Here is a 21,932-nt window from a genome sequence, read left to right as displayed (position 1 = left end):
TCATATATGTATAGACACACACACACACCATCTTCTTTATCTCAATATATTTCTACCTTCGACCTTGGGATGGTGGATGCTCCAGATTTTAAATTGCTAAGATTTTACAATTCTATAAGCTTATGATGTTATAATTACAAAATCTGATAAGTCAAAGATATTCTGTGTTCCTAGAATTATCATAACTCTAGAATATGTTCATTTATCATATTTTAAGATTCTGCATTCAAAATGAGTTGAGTCTATGATTCCAAGAGTTCATGCTTGTTGTCCTAAAACCCCACAATTCCAACTTTCCATTATTCTAAATCTCTATGATACTTGACTTCCAAGATTACATGAATTTTAAATTGCCCCAAAACTCCATGATTTCAACTTTCCATTTAAAAAATTTTTATAATACTTGATTTCCAAGATTATATGAATTTTAAATTGTCCTAAAACTCCATGATTTTAACTTTCCATTTAAAAAATTTTTTATAATACTTGACTTCCAAGATTATCTGAATTTTATATTGTCCTAAAACTCCATGATTTCAACTTTCCATTTTTAAAATTTTTTATAATACTTGACTTCCAAGATTATATGAATTTTATATTGTCCTAAAACTCCATGATTCCAACTTTCCATTTTTCTAAAATTTCGTGATTTTGACTTCCAAGATTACATGAATTTTAAATTGTCCTAAAACCCCATGGTTTCAACTTTCCATTTTAAAAAATATTTATAATCCTCAACTTCCAAGATTACATGAATTTTAAATTGTCCTAAACTCCATGATTCCAATCTTCCATTTTCCTAAAATTCTATGATATTTGACTTCCAAGATTACATGAATTTTAAATTGTCCTAAAACCCCATGATTTCAACTTTTCTTTTTAAAAAAATTTGTACTTGATTTCCAAGATTACATGAATTTTAAATTGTCCTAAAACTCCATGATTCCAACTTTCCATTTTTCTAAAATTTTATGATACTTGACTTCCAAGATTACATGAATTTAAAATTCTTCTTCCCAGATTCTGAGTCAAAAATTCTGCTTCTCAAATGCTGTGATCCTAAAATCCTGGACATTATATGTTATTTAATAATTCTTTGATATCACAGATTGAGGAAGGGGATATAACTGTCTCACCACAGACCTGGATGGGAGTGAGGGAGTCATAGACAAAAGGACAAGTGTGTGTGTGTGTGTGTGTGTGTGTGTGTGTGTGTGTGAATATATATATATATATATATAATTATATGTTATGTATATACATACATATATATGGAAGAATACATAGGTCAGGTGGGGAAGAATAATTGATTATGACTCCTTCTGAGTTTTTATTCCTATTGTAGTAAGGGACGTGTGAGGCATAAAATCACTACTTGAGGTGGGGGTGGATGGTGTCGGTGACCTGCTTGGGTTGCGTCCTCCCCTTGCTTTGGATAACCCATTGAACTGGCAAAGATGAGTTTGCTGAGCTCTGTCTCCCACCTGTCCCAACCAATTCCATCCAAGAAAGCAAACTACAAAGTAGACTTGCACCTGGCCACCTGATGGCTCCTATTTCAATTTCTGAGACCTGATCCTTTTAAACCCTGAAGCGGAAACTTGGGCTCTCACCTTAGATAAGCTAAACAATAATATGGAATTCCAAGAGGGATAAATATTTAAGTTCAAAAACTGGGTGAGTCATGGATGGGTAACGGTTGGTTGGGAAAAGATCCGGGGTCATAGTGGATTGCAGGCTTGATATGAATCAGAGCTCGATGTGCCATCCAAAAAGTTGAGACCAATTAATCAATAAGAATTATTAAGTGTCTATTCTGCGTCAGACACTGTGTCAAGCACTGGGGTTACAAAGGTCCTCGAGGACCTTCCACTCTAACGGGGAAGAGAACATGCAAACAAAGCAAGATATATTTAGGATAAATAGGATACAATTAACAGGGGACATGGGTCTTCAAGGAGAACTAACACCTCTGGTGTGAAGGCTGCTGAGCCTCTTTCAGGGATGAAACCATTGGTGTCCGTCACCCAATTCTGACCCACAATTCCAAGAAGCTGTGGTATACCCGGCAGCCACACTCCAGGTAAATGATCTCAGCAGACTAACCCAGGTTGGAGGTAACCAATGGGCCTGAGAACCATCAGTGAATTGGGTTTGAACATGTGAATGAGGTGGATGAGAACAATTTATTTCGATGGCCACTAAGGTGGCTAAAGCTTAGAGCTTGGTCAGTTATTGAAGGCGCCAAGATCATCCACTGCATCCTGACTCCATATTTTTATTCTGACTTTTGTCTTGTTCCTGGACTTTGACAAATCTGGAAGAGAAAGAGTGAAATTGATGATTGTCCAAGTCTGGAAACATGAGTTAAGAAAGTACTCTATGGGGGGCAGCGGACAGCAAGGTGGTGCAATGGATAGAGCACCAGCCCTGAAGTCAGGAGGACTGATCTCAGACACTTAACAGTTCCTAGCTGTCTCCCTGGGCAAGTCACTTAACCCCAAATGCCACAGCAAAAGAAAAAAAAAAGGACTCTGTGATGTTACTGGTCTTTGAACATGGACAAATAATTGACAGAGGGAAGGCACTAGAATTGAGAGGTTGGAAAAAGCTTCCTGTTAAAGATATTTTAGATCATAAGCTGCACTGAATTAAATTCTTTTCAGGAATTGAGCGATATGCTCGTGGCAGATCACATCTGGGATATGAGTTCAGTTGTGGACACCTGAGTTTTAAAAACCATACTCATAAGGCGGAGATCATCCAGAGTAGGGAACCAAGATGGGAAGATGATCTCTTGATCTAGAGAGAGGAGGGAGATGTTAGATAAAATGCAGACTGTGAAAAGGGAGAGGGACCTTAAAATGCAGCATTGCAGAATTGGAAAAAACCTTGGAATGCCACAGAGCTTGGAGGGACCTTGTAACATACATTAGTGGAAGAAGCCTTAGAGATTTAGTACAATCACCTCATTTTACATGTCAAGAAACTAAAGTCCAAAGAGGAAGACAATGAACAGGCTTGTGTTTCTCTAAACCCTTGATGGAGCCATTGCACCAGTAAATAACATGAAAATCCCACTGTATAAAGGACTTTCTTCCATCAGTCCTAAAACCTGTTCCATGAAATGGGCTCCTCAAAAACTGCAGCCATAAGCGGTGGCTGTTTGGGGAAGGGAGATGAATGTAACAGACTCAGAAAGTACTGTTTTGTGTGCTTTTGCTTACAAAATTTGACCTTTGGGTTGCAGATGAACCTTGAGCTGGAAAGTGGAATTAACTGGCTTCAAGGACAGACCATTCCCTGCCTGTTTGCCCAGGGTATCTAGCTTCCAGAAGGCAGTTTGTTTATTCAGTTCTCCAGACTCCCAAAACAGAGCTTTTGGAATCATAACAGAACCTTGGGTAGCAGTCCCCAAAATCTTTCCAGGCTCTGCGGGAAACATCAGGTGTATGGAATCACTCAAATAGTCTGTTTTCCAACCAACTTTCTGTGTGATCTCGGTCAATTCACTTCCTTTTGTGGAGATGATCCGAACAAAGATTCCGAAGGCTTCTGTCGGCTCTGCTATTCCATATTCGAGGCTAGGGTTTTTTAAACTTTTTCCACTCAGGAACCCTCTGCAATGGGAAATTTTAATGGGACCCTAAGCGCATAGGTCTGTAAAATGGGTATAAAAATCACACATTTACTAATAATGAAGCAGAAAGAAATTTATTTTAGGGGCAGCTAGATGGCACAGTGAATAGCGCACCAGTCCTGGAGTCAGGAAGACCTGAGTTCAAATCCCACCTCAGACAATTAACCCTTTTAGTCGTGTGACCCTGGGCAAGTCACTTAGCCTCAATTGCCCTGTTTAAAAAAAGAGAGAGAAATTTATTTTAAAACTATCCTTTGGTACACGTCATTTTCCTAACTAGCTAAAGACAAGATCAAATGTGCAAACCAATGAGGTGAATGGGCTTGTCTGTTTTTACCTTGGCGGAAGATTTGATACTTTTAGTGTAGCCAGATTTGTCAGGACCCCCACCCTCAGTTGGGGAGCCCGGAGGCCAGTTTGAAGCTTTGTTCTAGGTTCGCTCAGCTCCTGCGCTCTGCGTTCCAACGTGGCTCCCGGCCCTGACCCGGGGAGGGCCTTTCCCGAGCTCGGGCCGCGGGAGCTGGACAGCGCGGGGGCGCAGACAGGCGGGGCCCAGCCACGTGGGCCCCACTGACACTCGGGTCCCGCACCACGCGGCCCGCCGCCGCCGCCCCAGCCCCCGCTTCCGTTGCCCCTCCCGCGCCGCGCCGGGCCGGCCCACGAGCCGGGCCGCTCCCCCCAGCGGCGTCCGGGCCTGGGGGGAGGGAGCAGAAGAGAGAGGGAGAGGCGGCCTCGGGGGCGGAGCTGGGGTCTGGCCCCGCCCCGGCCGCGCGTGGCGTCAGGGCCCCGCGCGCGGACTCCTCCCCTCAGTCCCCTTCCCTCTTCTGCCCTTCCAGTCCCGGGCGGCTCGAGGAGCCGGAGCCCGGGGGCGGAGCGGGGTCGGGGGCTGGGCCCGCATCGGAGCGCGCCGGACCGGGCGGGAGCGAACGGACCTTCCCGGAGCCCTCCGTGCACGGTAAGCCGGCGGCGTGGGCCGCGCAGGACAGCCCGGCCGGCGCCGCAGCTCCGGGGCGCCGGCCGGGCTGGGCGCCCCCGGCCCCGAGCCCAGTGCTCCGATCCCGGTTCGGGATCCCGGCACCCCGCGGGCTCTGCAGGCAGCCTGCGGCCGTCCTCCCCGGGCCCCTCCCCTCCCCCCAGCCCGGGGCGCCAGCCCCGCCTGCCCCCCCTCAGCCCCCGGGCTTGCTGCTGCCCCCGGGAGGGGGGGGGGGACTGGAGGCGCGCCCCCCCGTGCTCCGCTCTCTGCGCCGGGGACCCCCACCCCCACCCCGCACGCCGTGCCCGGCCTCTGCTGCATCCCCAGTGAGTGAGTGAGTGAGTGAGTGAGTGTGAGTGTGAGTGTCTGCATGTACGAGTGCGCGCGGGGGTCCGGGCTCCGGCTCCCCCTCGCTCTCTGCCCCGAGGATGTCACTCCGGCTCGCTTTGCCTGGTCCCCGGGTGAGCATGTGTCCGTGTGTACATGTCTCCGCCAGGATCCCGCACGCTGGGGCTCCTCGAGATCTCCCTGTGCGCGTGTGCAGAGCGGCCGGCTCTCCGCGTCCTGGGGGGGAGCCCATTCCCCGGCGGGGCCACCCGAGTGTGTATCTGTGCCCAGCGCCCGCCGGGGTTCCGTCTGAGCGGGGAGGGGAGCCCGTCTCCGGGTCTCCCATCTCCCTGTCAGTCATCTCTGGGGTTCTGTCTACACCACCTTCTGTGGCTCCCTCTGCTCCCCTCCCTGCCTGGAGCACTCAGCACCTCGCGGTCTCTCGCGTCTCTTCTTGCTTGTCACTTTCTTCCGAGCATCTCTCTTCTCTCCGCCTTGGCTCCCTACTTCCCCCCAACTTCTCCCTTGTCTTCCCGTGGGTCTCATCCTGGGCCCCTCCGCCCGTGCCTCATGGAGTGTCCGCTTCAGGCCCTCACACGCTGTTCCTGGAGGGTCTGGACCTCAGAGCAACTTTGTGGCTTAGCTCAACAGGTTTTGAAAGCTCCGTGTGGAGTGGAGGCTGGGCCTTTCTCCACTGGGGGAGGAGGCTTGGGGGGGGGGGGCCTTCTCCCTGTCGCTGTTCATCTGTCCTCTCACCAAGACTCAGAATTGGATTTACTAGTGCTACAGAGGGGGAAGTCCCTGCTGGAGGCAGAGGACTCAGCTTGGAGGGGGTGACCTGCTCATGCTAATGGTGACTTAGCAGGTGGGGCTGCCATGCTGGAACGAGCTTGTTGCTCTGCCAAGGGACGGAGGGCCAAAAGACTGCCGTTTCCTCATTATACAAGCTCAGATGTGTGCATGTGTGTATAAGAGTGTGCAGACATATGCACGTGTGGACATTGTGTGCATGTGTGCACATACAGGTGTGTGGACATTGTGTGCATGTGTGCACATACAGGTGTATGGACATTTACATGTGTGTATATGTGGGGTAAATATGTGTGATGTGTGCATGTACATGCATGTGTGTGTGCGCGTGTGGACATATGTGTGCATTGTATGGGGTAGAGAAAGGTAGGAGAAGAATTAATAGGGAGGGGAAAAGGATTTGTTCCCTTTGCTTCATAAATCAAGTTGATTCCCCTAAGCTGTTTCTTCCTCTGGAAAATAAAGGTATTAGACTAAATTTGTTGTTGTTCAATCCCATCTGATTTTTTCCAAACCCATTTGGATTTTCTTGACAAAGATATCAAAGTGGTTTGCCTTTTCCTTCTCCAGCTCATTTTACAGATGAGGAAACTGAGGCAAATGGATGTTAAGTAACTTGCCTGAGATAATGCTCATCATGTCTGAGGCTGTTTTCAGTCAGTTCTTCCTGAATCCAGGCCCTGGCCTTTTTAGTAGAAGACCTGCAGGGAGAAAGGGAAGAATCAGTCAGTAAGCATTTATTAAATGCCTGTGGCATACCAGGCACTAAGCACTGGGGATGTAAGGAAAGGTAAAAGACAGGTCTTGCCTTTGAAGAACTCATGGTTTGATGGGAGAGCAACATGCAAATGAATAAGATTTTTGTAGGAACAGGTGTAGAGAATCTCAGAAGAAAGGCCCTAGAATTAAGAGGGAGCAGGAAAGGGTTCCTGGGGAAGACCCATCCTGGGTTCCAGGATGGAAAGATGGATTTTCAGTCAGTGGAAACGGAAGGATAAATAGGGGATGGTATTTCAGGCCAGAAAGGAGGGCCTCTCCCATTGCCCAGGCTAGAATGGCCCATAAGTAGAGCCATGGCCATCTCATTGGTGCTGGAGGATGTGTACTTGTCAGCGGGGACTGCTCCTTTGCTTAGCACAGTCAGCACTTAATGACAACTTAATAAATATGTGACTTACTGATGGATAGGTCTTGGGATGGCCCTGAGAACTGAGGATGTCCGAGATGAGAGGAACCTTAGAACTGGGGAAGTCAGAGCTGGGAGGGGCCTCAGAACAGGGAATGCCAGAGCTGGGAGGGGCCTTAGAGATAATTTAGTTACAGGGTTCTTAGCCATTTTTGTGTCATGGATGCTTTTGGCAGTCTGATTTTCTTTTTTTTTTTTTAATTTTAAATAATATTTTTCCTCTAGTTACATGTCAGGACAATTTTTAGCATTCATTTTTTACAAGATTTTGAGTTCTAAAATTTTCTACTTCCTCCCCTTCCCTCCCCTCTTCTGAAAATAGTAGGCAATTGAATATAGCTCATACATGTACTATCATGTAAAACATATTTCCACATTAACCCCAGATGTGAAAAAAGAAACAGATTAAAAGGGAAAAAGCACCAAAAAAAATAATAATAATAAAGTAAGTGAAAAAAATGTTTTCATTTGCATTCAGATCCATTAGTTCTTTATCTGTATGTGGATAGCATTTTCCTTCTTGAGTCTTTTGTTCTTATTTTGGGTCATTATGTTGCTGAGAAGAGCTGAGTCATCCATAGTTGGTCATTGCACAATGTTGTTGATACTGGGTACAATGTTTTCCTGGATCTGCCCTTGTTACTTCTCATCAGTTCATATAAGTCTTTCCAAATTTTTCTGAAATCTACCTATTAATCATTTCTTATTGCAAGTGGTATTCGATTATATTCATATACCGCAGCTTCCTCAGCCTATACCTTAGTCATTCCCCAAATGATGGACATCGCCTCGATTCTCAATATTTTGCCACCACAAAAAGGGCTGCTGTAAATAATTTTGCACATCATACATGCTTTCCCTTTTCCCACTTTGGTTGCCCTTTGAGCATAGCTCCAAATTGCTCTCCAGAATGGTTGGATCAGTTCACAACTCTGTCAACTAGGCATTAGTGTCCCAATTTCCCCCCATCCTTTCCAACATTTCCCCTTTTGTTATATTACCCAATCTGATAGGTGTGAAGTGGTTCCTCAGAGTTGTTTTAATTTGCATTTTTCTAATCAGAAATGATCTAGAGCACTCCTTCATATGCCTACGAATATCCTTGATTTCTTCATCTGAAAACTGCCTGTTCATATTCTTTGAACATTTATTAATTGGGGATTTGTTTTGCCTTTATATATTGACTCAATTCTCTGTATGTTTGAGAAATGAAACCTTTATGAGAGACATTGCTGTGAAATTGCTTCCCAGCTTTTTTCTTTACTTCTACTGTTGCTTGCATTGGTATTATTTGTACAAACACTTTTCATGTAACCAAATTACCCATTTTGCATTTTACAATGTTCTCTATATTTCATTTGATCATAAATTCTTCCCTTCTCTGTAGATCTGCAGGTAAACTATTCCTAGCTCTCCTAATTTGCTTATGGTATCACCCTTTATATCTAAATCATGTACCCATTTTGAACTTTTCTTGGTGTATGGTGTGAGATGTTGATCTATCCCTAGTTTGTGTTCTATTGTTTTTCAGTTTTCTCAATAGTTTTTTGTCAGTTCTGTGAGTTCTTATCCTAAAGGTTGGGGTCTTTGGGCTTTGTCTCTGGTATTTCGATGATTACTGCTTTGTGGTATCATTTGAGATCTGGTATTGCTAGACTACCTTACTTTGTGTGTGTGTGTGTGTGTGTGTCTGTGTGTGTGTGTGTGTATGTGTGTGTGTGTGTGTATGTATGTGTGTGTGTGTTTCATCAATTCCCTTAACCTTTTGTTCTTCCAGTTGAATTGTGTTGCTATTTTTTCTAGCTCTATCAAATAAATTTTTTTGGTCCTTTGATTGGTGTGGCACTGAAAAAGTAAATTTAGACACAATTGCCTTTTTTTTTTTTAAAATTTTGGCTTGCCCTACCCATGAGTAATTGATATTTTTCTAATCATTTAGATTTGACTTTATTTGTATGAAAAGTTTTTTTGTAATTGTGTTCATATAGTTCCTGGGCTTATCCTTGGTACTTATTAGTTCAATAGTTGTGGATTTTTTGTTTGTTTGTTTTGCTTTTAATCTTATAAATCTTACTTTTAATTTTCAGGATTCTAATTTGGTTCTCATTTGGGGATTTTTAATTTGTCCTTTTTTCTAGTTTTTTTTTGTTACAGGCTCAATTAATTGGTATGTTCTTTTTTTTTTAATTTATTTTATTGATGCAAAAGTTTAGAGAAATAATTTCCCCTTAAGTACTGCTTTGGCTGCATCTCATACAATTTTGGTATATTGTCTCATTATTGCCATTCTTTTAATGAAATTATTGATTGTTTTTATGATTTCTTCTTTGACCCCCTTAATCTTTAGGATTAGACTTTCCAATTAATTTTTTTCTATCTTTCTACTTCCCCTTATTGAATGTAATTTTTATTGCATTATGATCTGAAAAGAACACTTTTAATATTTTTGCTTTTTGATTTTTTTGCATATTTGATTTTGAGGTCTTTACATCCCATTATATGGTCAGTTTTTGTGTAGATACCATGTGCTGCTTATATAAAGGTATATTCCTTTCTGTACCCATTCAGTTTTCTTAAAAGATCTGTCATATCTAACTCCCTAATGCTCTATTTACTTCCTAAGTTTCTTTCTTCGTTTATTTTTTGGTTGCATTTATCAAGTTCTTAGAGAGAAAAGTTGAGGTCCTCCACTAGTGAAGTTTTGCTGTCTATGTGAAGTTTTGCTGTCTATGTCTTCCTATAACTTACTTAACTTTTCCTTTGAGAATCTGGATGCTATACTACTGTGTACATATGTATTTAGTACTGATATTGGTTCATTGTTTATGGTGCCTTTTCGCAAAATGTTATATTAGATCTATTTTTGCTTTTGCTTTGTCTAAGATCAGAATTGCTCCCCCTGCTTTTTTTTTTCTTTTTTACTTTATCTGAAGCATAGTTGATTCTATTTTCAGCCCCTTACCTTTACTCTCTGTGTGTCTCTCTGATTCAAGTGTGTTTCTCATAAACAACACATTGTAGGATTCTGATATTTGATCTACTCTGTTATTTGCTTCCATTTTCTTTTTCTTTTTGTTTGTCCTTTCTCCTTTTGCCCTTTTCCTCTTTGACAGCGCTTTGCTTCTATCTACCACTTCCCCCATCTGCCCTCCTTTCTGTCAGCTGTTCCCCCCCTCCCATTTCTATCCCATCCTGCTCCTTTACTTAATCTCTTTTCATGTTGGATAAGATAAGATGGATTTCTATATTTAACTGATTGTGTACATTATTCCCTTTTTGAGCCAATATTGATGAGGGTAAGTTTCAAGTGATGCTCATTGTTTATCCTTCCGTCTTCCCTTCCACTTCACATCCTCTCTTCATGTGAAATGATTTGTCCCATTCTCCCTCTCCCTTCCATCTGCACACTGTCTACCTCTTTTTCTCATCACTTAATTATTTTTATGTCATTCCCTCAAATTTTGTCATATAATTGTACTTTTTTCTGTGTATATTCCTTTTAGCTGTACTATTAGTGACACAATTTTTTTATAAGAATTATAAATATCATCTTCCCATGAAGGGATGTAAACAGTTTAGCTCTATTGAATCCTTTATTTTCTTTTTTTCTTTAAACTTTATTGGATCTTGGTATTGGAGATCAAATTTTTAGTTAATTCTGGTTTTCACTTTATGAAAGCTTGAAATCCTCCTATTTCACTGAATGACCATTTTTCCTCCTTGATATATTATATCTAATTTTGCTGGATAAGTGATTCTTAGTTGTAGTCCTAGCTGCTCCTTTGCCTTCTGGAATACCATGTTCTATTATCTCTGATCCTTTAATATTGCAGTGCTAAATCCTGTGTAATCCTGATTGTGGCTCCCCGATATTTGAATCGTCTCTTTCTGGCCAGTATTTTTTTCCTTAACCCAGTAGTTCTGAAATTTGAACATAATGTTCCTTGGAGTTTTTGTTTTATTTATCCCCTCTTTCCTGAGGTGATTGGTGGATTCTTTCAATGCTTATATTGCTATCTGGTTCCAGGATATCAGGGAAGTTTTCCTTTATAATTTCTTGAAAGTTGTTATCTAGATCTTTTTTTTTTTTTTTTTTTTTTGGATTATGACTGATGTATTCTGACATTGTCTCTCCTGAATCTATTGTTGGTATGAGTTGTTTTTTTTTTTTTTTTCCCTGAGTTATTTTACATTTTCTTCTATTTTTTTTTCAGTCTTTTGAATTTGTTTGATTGATTTTTTGATATATCAGAGAATCATTAATTTCTACTTATTCAATTCTAACTTTTAAGGAGTTGTTTTTTAAAATTAGCTTTGTACTTTCATTTCAGTTTGGCTAATTGTACTTTTAAAGGAATTGTTTTCTTCTGTGGATTTTTGTCTCTTGTTTCATATGGCCGATTTCACTTTTTAAGTAATTTTCTTTTTCAAAGCTATTGACTTTTTTCATAATTTTCTTGCATCACTCTCAATCCTTTCCCCAATTTTCCTTCTACTTCTTCTATGTGATTTAAAACTCCTTTTTGTGCTCTTCCATGAATTTTTTCTGGATTTGAAACCACTTCCCATTTTTCTTTGGGGTTTTGCCCATTAGTGTTTTGACCCCATTGTCCTCTTCTGAGTCTGCATCTTGATCTTCCCTGCCCCCATAATAATTTTTTGTGGTCAGATTATCATTATTTTGTTGTTGTTTGTTCGTCTTTTTTTTTTTTTTTTTTTTTTAACCTTTTCCCTTTCTTTTAAATTTGGGCTCTTCTCTGATGATAAAAGGGTTACTATCTCAAACTTCTTGTGGAGGATCTTCATGTCTGGGGCTGTTCTGAGGGAATGGGGTGAGGGAGTGGCTGCTGCTGCTGGAAACCCTAGTGGTCTGGCAGCTTACCTGGTACTGAGCTGGAGTCCTACTATTGATGTGAAATGAAAGTACAAAAGCTCAGCATGTGCTGAGGCTGGTGGGTGTTTCTGCATTTCCCTAAGGGCTTCACTGAAGAATGTATTGTTCTGGCCACTGGTTTGCCTGGGGCTACATTGAAGCACATGGAAATCTGGTTCCTGGAGGCTGTCTGTTTGCCTGGGACTACACTGAAGCATGTGATGGTTCTCAAAACTGGAGTCTGCTTGTTCCCTTGGCTATACTGGCTGGTAGAGGTTGGGGGGAGGGCTGGTATCGGTGTCTACCTGCTCCACTGCACTGGAGCTCTGGATCTGCTGCTGGTCTGTTGAGGTAGGGCTTACTGTTGGCTTGCTGAGATAAAACTGCCCTGGACTGTGTTCCCCTTTTACCTTCTTAAGAAAGACTTTTCCTTCCTGTCTTCCAAGTTTCTTGTTCAAAGATCATTTCATTACTTCTTTTTGCTGATTTTAGGATTTAGTTTGGAGTGTTATTTTATGGTTGTTTGGAGGTGAATATAGGAGTGTTATGGCCATTTATTGCTCACTCCATCTCCTGGTGGTTTGATTTCTAAATTGTAAAGTAAAATATGTGCAGTTACAAAGTAAACCAATTCTCTTCAGTTATAATCATTGGAATAATAAGAAAATGGGTTCATGGTACCTGACTTAATGCCTTAGATCTGGTCCAATTCCTCTCATTTTCTGGATTATAGACAGAGTCTCAGTGGGCTCAGTTTATTATCTCTGAAGTCACAGTGTGCTAAAAGAAACTAGAAGCTAGGTCTTTCAAGTTTCAGGAAGGAGCTCTTTTGATCTCAATCTCCCTGTAACTCCATAAGGACGTGGAATTTTTCAGCTCAAGCAGTAGGACTTAGGATTTTTAGGGCAGCCAGAAGATATAATGGATAGAGCACCGGGCCGGAAGTCAAGAAGTCCTGAGTTCAAAACTAACCTCAGACACTTACTAACTGTAAGAGACTGGGCAAGTCTCTTAACCCTGTTTGCCTCAATTTCTTCCTCTGTAAAATGAGTTTGAGAAGGAAATGGCAAACCACTCCAATATCTCTGCCAAGAAAACCCCAAATGGGGTCTCAGAGAATCATGACTGAGATGTTGGAACAATGAAACAACAAAGTTACATAGTACCATCAGTTCTCTGTGTTTTTGCTATAAAATGGGTTCATTGGGTACCTAGGGGCTAGCTTAAGATCCTAATCCTCACATATGAGCTTTAACTTGGATCTCTAAGCCTATAAGTATTCAAGTATACTAGAGTATACTAGAAAGAAAGGGATACCAGGTGACCTGTGTGGCAAATTGTGGGCAAGCCACTTCTTTCTAGGGCTGGGTTTCCCATTCTTTGAAATGAGCTGAAGAGAGTTGGGCAACGTATACATTATGAATATGAAGACTGCTTCGAGCTCTGTCCAGCTCTTGGGGACTGCCAGTGCTTTACCATTATAAGTGGATAGGGGCCTGGTTCTTAGTAAATACTTCTTCTTGTCTTGGTACTATGATTAACTTTAGGGGTGCAAAGAGAAAAGGAAAACCTGTCCTCGGGGAGCTTTTTTTCTAATGGATGAGTGACCCTGGTGTAGTCATTTAACTTTTCGGTGTTCTAGGTCCCTCTTAGACTAAGCTACAGAGGAAGTCCCTGACTTTGTTCTTGAGAAATTCCCCAAGTAAAGACTTCACAGATCCAACCCCGTTCTATCCCGTGCTCACATTACCCTGGAAGGCTACAATTTATAGTAGAGTTTTTTTTTTTTTTTTTAAGTGAAAGTACTTTTTCATCCTTTGCCTTTTGTAGCCCATATCCCGGTTTTCTTAGTCTTGTCTTCCCACAATTCCTTCCCCACTTTCTTGTATATAGTACTGTGAGTCATTCCTTCTCTAAATGACTCCAGCAAGGATTCTGAGCCTATTATGGTTCAGAATCCTAGATCTAGATCTCAGAAGCCATCTAATCTGAACCACTCATTTTACAGAGGGGTAAACTGAGGCACAAGAGAGGAAGTGATTTGTCTGAGGTCGGTGAGTCTCAGAGCCTAGGCCATCCAGATTCTCTCCCAGCTTAGCATTTTATCCCCTCCATCAAGCTGCCTCTCATATGCTCATTCTGGAGATACAGCTACAGAAAGGAAAAAAGAGCCTGATCTCAAAAAAATTTACTTTCTTTTTTTAAATTAAAGCTTTTTATTTTTCAAAACATATGCATGAACAATTCTTCAACATCAGCCCTTGCAAAACCCTGTGTTCCAATTTTCCCTTCTTGCCCCACACCCTCCCCTCAATAGCAAGTCGTCCAATATATGTTAAACATACTAGAAATATATAGAACTTCCTTTCTTCCAGAGGAATTGAGGTGGCAGAGAGGATGTGTGAGCAGAGAAGTACATTGGTGATTATTTGGGGATTGGGGATAAGGGGATTAGGAAAGATTTTATGGAGGAGGTGGCACGTGACTGAACATTGAGGGGGAATTAGGGATTCTGAGATGCAGAGATGAGGAAGGAGAAAGTGCATGTCAGGCCTGGGAACTCGGTACAAATGTAGGGAGGTGGGAGATTGCATGCTGCATGTGTAGATGAATAAATAGATAAGCTAGCTTGGAAAATGGCATGTTGGCCCAAATGACTCCTGAGAGCCTTTCCACTTTGCATCACCAGATGTGTATGAGTGTGGGCAGGTTACTTCTGTTTCTGCTTCAGTTTCCTTCTCTGTCAAATGAAGGGTTTGGATTAGATTGCTCAGAAGTCCTATCCAGCTGTAGATCCATGCTCTTGTGAGCTTTTGCTCTTTGGGTTATTTGCTATAGTTTAGGGGGGGTCATTGGCTGCATCTCATCCAGGGCTCTGCATACAACAGATGTTTAATAAATGCTTACCACGGTTGGGGTAAGTTGTATCATTGGGATCTGAGCTAATGTGTTGGTCACTGGAGTCCAGAGGACGTTGGAGGGCTGGCATTTGTAACAGTTTCCTTATTCTCCCCCCTTAACTCCCCCCCCCCCTTCCTGCTGCTGTGGTTGGAGAAGCCTCCTTGCATGCTGAGGCTGCTTTCTAGGGACCCTTGACTGCTCTCAGGGTGCTTGATAAGGCAGAGGGGACGGTTTCCTGCCTCCTCCTGGGTCTGCGGGTTCCTCATGTGGCAAGGGAGTGATTCACCCAGAAACTTCTGCCTGTGGCCTGGCTGCCAGTTCCCAGGCTCTTGATAAACTCACATGTTTTCCTCTTGGGCTGATCTCAGAGAACTGGAGAGATTATGGCTAAACTGGGGCCTACTAAGAGGCTCGCATTTTATGTGACCAAAGTTTGGGGGGGGGCGGTGACCTAGAGAAGGCAGGCTGTGAGCCAGGCAGCTCTGCTGCTGCTGCTAAGTACATTTTGTCATAAGCACACCATAGGTCGGGGCAGTAGGCAACCAGAGCAGAGTATCCGGGCCTCTTGCAGCCACTTTCCTCCATTAGCTGGTGTTAGTGGTGACCTCCTGCCTCTACTCACTGTGAAACCCACTGACCCCAAGAGCCTTGGCATTGGCAGCTTCATACTTTCCTTCAGTTACGGTGATTTCCTCTCTCACCAAATATAGCACAGACAAGCAAAGAACCGTAAGAAGCAGGAAGTTTTCGTTGTAACTCACTGTCTTCTCTAGAACTGCCTCTTCTTTTTATGGGCCTCAGTGGTATCCTTGGTCTCGGTTATGAAAAGAGATTGGATTGGCTGATCTCTAAGGTCCCTCCAACTCTGATAGTCCCTATTCCAGGGCCCCTCCCAGCCCTGACATTCCCTCTTCTAAGGTTCTTTCTAGCTCTGACATTCCCAGTTCTAAGATCCCTCCCAGGCCTAATATATCCTGTTCTAAGGTTCTTCTCAGCTCTGCCAAAACCTGTTCTAAGAACCTTCCCAGCTCTGACATTCCCTGTTCTGAGGCCCTTCCCAGCTCTGACATTCCCTGTTCTGAGGCCCTTCCCAGCTCTGACATTCTCTATTCAAAGGGCCAAGTAAATTTGGTCTGAAACATCGTAGGCATTTAACAAATGCTTATTCCCTTTCCATCACCTATCTCTCGGTCTCTTTTTCTATTTTATTCCCTCCTTCCCCTCATCCTTATACTTTCAACTTCCCCTTCTCTTAAACCCTCTTCCACCTTCTCAATAAAGAGAAGGAAACTTACATTCTAATGCATTCTGAAGTGGCTCGGTGGCTCAGTGGATAGAGGCATGGAATCCGGTAGGCCCTAGCTATGCGACCTTGTGCAACTCAGTTAACCTCTGTCTGCCTCAGTTTCCTCAATTGTAGAATGTGGATAATAATGTCACCAACCTTGCTGGGTTGCTGTGATAATCAAATGAGATAATGTTTGTAAAAAGTATTTAATACAGTGTCTGGCATGTAGTAGACACATTTATCATATAAATGCTTATTTTCTCCTTCTCCTTTTACTGTCTCTGTAGTAGGGTTTCTGGGATCCTAATTCTTATCTCCCCCTTCCCCCTCAATAGATTGATTTCCGTTCTATCCATCAACTCAAAGGATCACATCTTTATTTTCATTGACCTACAGCTGAAATTTAATATTTCCTTCAATTTTAAATTAAAAAACAAACTTTTTTTTTAAAAATTAGGCTGACAAAGTTGTGCGTGTGGGGAAAATTGCCTCATTGTAATAAAAGCTTTACATCCCACTTTTCTCACAACTTCCTTGTGAGCTGATGTCATACAAGTATTATTATCCCATTTTACATGTCGTGAAACTGAGGCTTTGATCAGTGAAGCTGTTTGCTGTATATCCTGCAGCTTTTAAGTGTCAAAGCTAGGTTTCAGACAAGTCTCTCCTGATTCCAGGTCTTAAATTCCTCAAGGCTACATCCTTTTTGCCATTACATGTTATGGTAGAAAGAGATGAAATTTGGAGTCAGAATTAAGTTCAATCCTGGCTTTTTATGACTTTGAGCAAGTCATGGACCTCCATGGACCTCAGTTTCTTCATATGTAAAGTGAGGGGATTAAGCTAGATGACCTTTAAGGGTCCCTTGTGGCTCTAAATCCATGATCTTGTAATAATGTAATCTAGATTCAAATCTTGACTGCTTCAGAACCTCCTTTGTAACATGAGGTGGTTGTTATGTGATTTCTAAGGCTAGTTCATTTCAAAAAGCATTTATTAATCTCCTATTGTAAGCCGTATACTCTGCTAGCTGCTAGGAATACAAAAATAAAATGTGAACCAGTCCGTAATCATAAAAAGCATAATCTGTTGGGGAAAGTGGCAGGCACAAGTGGACACAATATAATTTCAGACAAGTGAAGGAACTAACAATGGGAGATCTGGAAAGGCCTCTTGTATACTGCTGCTTAGGGATTCAAAGAGATAGAACTAAAGAATGGATGCACGCCTGAGATTAGAAACACCCATGCAAAAGATTAGAGGTTGGAAATGATGTCATATAGGAGGACTGCTTAGATATATGGGAAACAGCAGGCCAGTTAGAGGGGAACAGTGAAAATGTGTAGAGGAAAAGCCTGGAAAGGTAGGTGGGAACCAGATTATGGAGATCTTAATGTCAGTTAGGGATTTGGTATTTTATTTATTGACTTTTTAATACTAGCTTTTTATTTTTTCAAAATATAGACCAAGATAGTTTCCAACAAAATCTTGTGTTCCAAAGTTTTCTCACTCCCCACAGCAAGTAATAGGTTAAACATGTACAGTTCTTCTAAACATATTTATTTATCAAGCTTTTCACAGGAAAAATCAGCTCAAAAAACTAAAAAATGAGAGAGAAAAAACAACAACAGCACAAAGGTGAAAATACTATGTTGTGATCCACATCAGTCCCCATGGTTTGGTATTTTACCCTACAGGTAATAGGGAGCCAACGCAGATCATTGATTAGTTGACTGATGTGATCAGATCTGTGTTTTAGGAATGTCCATTTGGCAGTATTATGGAGGAGAAAAGAGTCGATTTGACTCTTTTGATCGGGGTACCTAAAAGAACGATTCCTCAGTAAGAATATTTGGAAGAACAATCAACTTCCCAATAAAGAGAGAGATAGAGACATTCTACCATCTGAGGGTGCTCTAACATTCCATGTCCTAAGATCCTTTCAGCTGTAACCTTCCATGAGTCCTTGGTTGTCTGAATCTTGGCTTATTGGAAAAATTAGAAAGGAAAGTCTAGGGGTTGGTTTTTCCCTTCAGGGTGATGCATTTTACCAACCAAGGGAGCTCTCCCTGTCTCTTCTGCTGCAGGTCAGGTGCTGAAGCGTGCTCAGTACCCAAAAGCAGCTGACTGAATTTTAATGCTGAAGAACCGAGTTTGTGGATCTTGGCAGCAACACAGATGTTGTATCCTTGGCTAGAAATAACCTGGCATCAAAACTGCTTTGGCACAGAATTAGAGATGGAAGCGTCATGCCCTTTTCATGGGTTCCCAAGGTGTTTCCTCACCCATCTCCCACACGACCAGTATGCAGGGGGGGTGTATCCAGGGGTGCAGGGATGTAAGATCCTCCTGCTCTCTTGGCAGATAGCTTCTTACCTTCCTGTTGAAAATGGGAGGTGTGGTTATATGGGAGCCCTGGATCATTGGAGTTATTTAAATCTAGGACTTTGAGATCATCTGATCTAATCCCAAACTTTTCCAGATGAGAAAACTGAAGTACCAGGAAAAGTAAAGTGAATTATCCAATGTCATACAGATAATAAGCATCAGTGTCTCCTTCATTTCAAATAAGAATATTAGCTTAGAGGAGCTTCAGCTCCCTGGCTTGGTCATTTGACCTTTCTTGATCTGTATGTTGGCTTGCTGTGGGATAAGGACTTGGGGAAGGGGGTCCCCTAGTCTAAGGCTCCCAGTCTGCCTTTAATTGGAGAGGTTCGGATAGAGTTAAAGGAGATCTGGATTGAGATTCAGGAAAAGAAATTTTGAGCCCCTGCCTTGCTGAGATATATTTTTTGGCTTAGTCATAACCCTATGATCACACATCCTGCGTTTCTCTTCATGTATGATACTCTTCATCTTCTACCTCTGTGTCTTTGAACAGGCTGTTCCTCATGTCTGAAATGCTCTGCCTCCTCAACTCTTAATAGTAGAATGATAATACTAAAAAAAAATATTAAAAAATAGTAATAATTGCTAATATTCATATAGTGCTTACTATCTGCTAAGCACTGTACTGAACTCTTTATAGTTATCACATTTGGTCCTTACAATAATCCTGGGAGATTATCTCCTTTTTACAGGTGAAGAAACTGAGGCAAACAGGTTAAGTGACTAGCCCAGGGTCATACACTTAGCATGTGTCTGAGGCTGTATTTGAACTCAGGTCTTATGGATTCAACTGCCAAATTAAAATTCCTCTGTTGAGGAATGGATGTTGAGGTGGGGATAGGGAATAGTCACTCTCTCCATTCTTCACATTGCGAACCGCTCTCCCACCCCCTGGTACCTGGGTACTTTATGTACCTGCAATTTCTTCACTTACTTTGCTTCAAAGTTCCAGCTCAGGTGCTGCCTTTTCCATGAGCCCTTTCCTGATTGCTGCCGTCCCAGCCCTCTCTGCTATTGATTCCTTCATTCCACCACAAATCACTTTTTATCTATTTTCTGTTTACAAAAATTTACAAAAAAATATTTACCATAAATTCCTCTAATGGAATATAAACTTCTTTGTAAATGTATAAAGCCTTCTAGAGTTCTGTTACAATCATATTCTATTTGCTGCCAAAAATGTTTAAGGTTACTTCTTTATTTGTGTAAACACTAATTTCTTTCAAGCTGTTATAATTTTTTTAGTCAATGTTTCCGTTCTCTTAATATTGGCTAACTTTTATTTTGTGTTAAGACGTTAAGCATCTAGCAAATAAATCCAAGCAGCCATTTGAAGGGGGAAAAAGAATATAAGGTTCTCGAGGGCAGGGACTAGTTCACTTTTGATTGTTTCCCATGGGCATAGCACTCTACCAGGTACCCTGCAATCATTCAAAAAATTCATTTTGATAATTATAGTAATTGACCTAAAATCAATTTCTCTTGCAATTAAAGGCTTACCAAAAATATCTCTTACAACCACCTTGTATCATAGATAATAAAAATGCTTTATTTCTATTTTATGAATGATGAAATTGGTGCTTTGTTAATTTTCTGAGAGCCTCCACAGCTGTGGATCATAACATCTGAAGGAGTTGCAAGGCAGCCTTTGCTGACACAGGTGTTGCAGACTGGGAGTGAGATAAATTGGAGGCAGAGGGAAGAGGAGAGAGGTCAGACAACATAACGGCCTCTCAGCCAAGAGTCAGAGAGCAGTAGCTGCCTCTCAGTCTCCTTGTATCATTCTCTCACGTGAGGAGGTCCATTCTGCAGGTCTGGGTTGGATCTCCAGCAGCCACCGTCAGGTGGCTCCTGTATGACAATAGTGCTTAGAGAATACAGGAAGTTTTCTGATTTTTCCTTAATACTAGAATCTTCCCTTTATTGATGATTGTCTGTTTATATCTTCTGTGGCTTCTTTGTACAGTTTTTTTGTTTTTGTTTTTGTTTTGCTAGCTGGCTAGTGAGACTTTGATCTCCCTGAGAGCTTTCTTTATTAGGCTAGCCCTTAACATAATTCCTGGCACTTAGTAGGCACTAAAAAGTTTATTGACAGTGTGACTGACTTCCTTAAATGATTTATAGCTTTGATTTGTTGGAGAAATTGGGATGAGCCATCTGCTTTGGTAGGTATTGTTCATTTGTTCAGTTGTGTTCAATTCTTTGTGACCCCATGGATGCGCCTTTATGATTAGAGTGGGAGGGTTAGGGTTTCCTTGGCAAAAATACTGGAGAGTATTTCCTTCTCTAGCTAATTTGATGGGTAAAGAAATGAAGACAAAGAGATTTTAATGGCTTGTCCAGGGCCACAGAGTTGATAAGCTATAGCTGAGGTCAGATTTGAATTCAGATCTTCCTGATTCCAAGCCCAGCATTCAATCCCTTGCACTTAGTCTTAGAATGACAATACCGAAAAAAAGTATCAATAGTAATAATCACTAATATTCATGTAGTGCTTACTATATATCAAACCTCAGAATTATGTGGTGTTAGAACATTAGAATTCAGACTGCTGATGCTAGTAGGGACCTTAGAATGTCCAATGTTAAGAATCTAGGGCATCTGATTATAGACTGTTAATGCTAGAACATTAGACTGAATGTTAGCACTAGAAGAGGTTTAGAATTGTACAACATTTAAGCCCGGAACCGCAGAATGTAGTTAGACTGTTAGAGCTGGAAGGGCCCTTAACTGTATCCTGTTAGAACATAAAATGTAACAGCTAGAAGAGCCCTTCAAATTAACCCAACAATTGACAAGCTTTTATTAAGAGGCAACATTGTGCCTGGTTCTGGGGATCCAAAGATAAAGAATGAACAACTCAAACCAGGATGTTCACATTCTGTCAACAGAGACAAATGCTAAATAAGTATATACTGACTCAATGTAAATAAATACAAAGTATCTTAGGAAGGAAGGCTTGAGAAGTGGGAAGAGATCAGAAAAGACTTCATGCAGAGGAGGATGCCTCAGCTGCCTCCTGAAGGAAGAAGCAGGTGGGAGGAAGGAGTGCATGCTAGCTGATGATCAGGTGCAAAACCCTGAAGGTGGGAAATGGAGGAATAGGGAGGATGGATTGGCCATATTGGCCATACGTGGTGGGTAAGGGAACAGTCTGGAAACAGAGGTTGGGGCCAGACTGGGCAGAGATTTAAAAGCCAAAGCATTGGATGTTGTCATATAGAGCCTAGTTTCTTAAACTCTTTTGTGACCCCATATGGAGTCTTATAAAATATTGGGGTTACAAAATTATGATTTATTATCAGTAAATCTTTGCTCTGTATGCTGCTTTGTATCCTATTGGCCCATTTGACACCATGGAACCAAAGCTCCCATTGTAAACACTGCCCACCCTGGCTGTCCAAGCACTGGGGAAAATATTAGATTAAGGATGGTGGAGCCTCTTCTGGTCCCTTGCTCAACAAAAACTAAAGAGGCTCTGGAAGTTTTTTTTAAACAGATAACTGGAGGACAAAAAAGAGGCCCATCCTGATTTATATAAGGAGG

General features: G+C 41.8%; 1 protein-coding gene across 2 annotated transcripts in view; it reads left to right on the top strand.

Annotated features, from left to right (window-relative positions):
* Positions 1–4,472: 4,472 nt before the first annotated feature.
* The window catches only part of TPST2 (tyrosylprotein sulfotransferase 2), a 61,241-nt gene continuing 43,781 nt past the window's right edge, over positions 4,473–21,932 (top strand). For both annotated transcript variants that reach the window (XM_031948818.1, XM_031948819.1), the window contains exon 1: positions 4,473–4,595. The gene's annotated coding sequence lies outside the window, so the exon portion shown is untranslated. The remainder of the gene's footprint in view (positions 4,596–21,932) is intronic.

Source organism: Sarcophilus harrisii, chromosome 1, assembly GCF_902635505.1.
Source record: "Sarcophilus harrisii chromosome 1, mSarHar1.11, whole genome shotgun sequence".
NCBI lineage: Eukaryota > Metazoa > Chordata > Mammalia > Dasyuromorphia > Dasyuridae > Sarcophilus > Sarcophilus harrisii.
The sequence above is the reverse complement of the archived record's forward strand: the minus strand, read 5'-3'. Positions and strand labels throughout refer to the sequence as shown.